The sequence below is a fragment of the Euprymna scolopes genome, chromosome 23 (genome assembly GCF_053919585.1).
Source record: "Euprymna scolopes isolate OS-2025 chromosome 23, ASM5391958v1, whole genome shotgun sequence".
NCBI lineage: Eukaryota > Metazoa > Mollusca > Cephalopoda > Sepiida > Sepiolidae > Euprymna > Euprymna scolopes.
Genome location: NC_136504.1, coordinates 97,601,570 through 97,602,702, shown reverse-complemented (window position 1 = coordinate 97,602,702; position 1,133 = coordinate 97,601,570). Strand labels below are relative to the sequence as shown.

The following is a 1,133-nucleotide window of genomic DNA, read 5'->3' as shown; positions in this document are numbered from 1 at the left end:
GGAAGACTTACAACTAATCTGTTTCCAAGTTTGCTAGAAAAATTGTTGCATCATTTTGCTGCTCCAGAAGCAATCTCACATCCAACGCAATCCTCTATCTGTATACAAACAAAATAAAGTAGGGTCATAAATATAGTATTGCTATTTCCATGGTAAGTGTTCGGCTGAGCTTCAATCTATGGTGACCCTCGCCAATCTTTCACAAAAAACACTCGTCATTATCAATAATCAATCAATCTCTAGCGGTGCATAGACCTAAACGTGGATTCCATGAACAAAGCTTCTTTCCTAGAAGTGCTTGCCTGTTACACTCTGTTTCGCTGGTCTGTTTTCCAGTTGACTACAATATAGTCGTCTTCAAGATCAATGTAAACAAGTTCTTATTGACACGTTATACCAAATTTCCACCACAGACGATTACTATGCTACTGTCCCAACGACTACAATAGACACATTAACCCCTATCCTTGAGTCGCCTCTGGGTTTTGATAAGTGATAACCCGTTGTAAAAAAACTTACACGTGCAAACACATTTAAAGTTGGAGTTTGTACAATATCACCACAGATGATTCTCTTATGGCAAAAGTTTTTGTTATGTTAACCTTGCAATACGGATGTAAGGCGTTACTGTTATTCGATTATGCCTCCGTTCGGTCTCAAGATGCGCGTGTAATTGTGAGGCAAGAGTTCCGCAGTAACCAACCACATCTCTCCTGAATCTGCACTGCTTGAGTCCAGTGGCAAGGAAAAGTTTGGGACGACTAGAAACAATGCTGAGATAAGCGGAGAGCACATACAGCACCTGGAATTCACAAATGGTCACCCATTTTAGTACTGGCCAGGTTCAATGTTGCTTAACTTTGATGATCTGACGGGGATCGGTGTGTCAACGTGATTATGCCGTAAACTGTTATTTGGGACCAGATTTATAGAATGCATTCTCAGTGGAGAATTCTATAGTAAGATATTTGTTTACTTTACATTTAAATTTCTACTATTGTTGTTTTTAATGTAGATGTTGTTAAGATTTTGGCAGACACTATGTATGTTTACATGTGTGTATACTGAATAGGCATGAGTATATATATATATATATATATATATATATATATATATATATATATACGACGAAA

General features: G+C 37.5%; 1 pseudogene; it reads right to left on the bottom strand.

Moving 5' to 3' along the window:
• Positions 1-790: 790 nt before the first annotated feature.
• LOC145246239 (5S ribosomal RNA) lies at positions 791-908 on the bottom strand (annotated as a pseudogene).
• Positions 909-1,133: the final 225 nt, after the last annotated feature.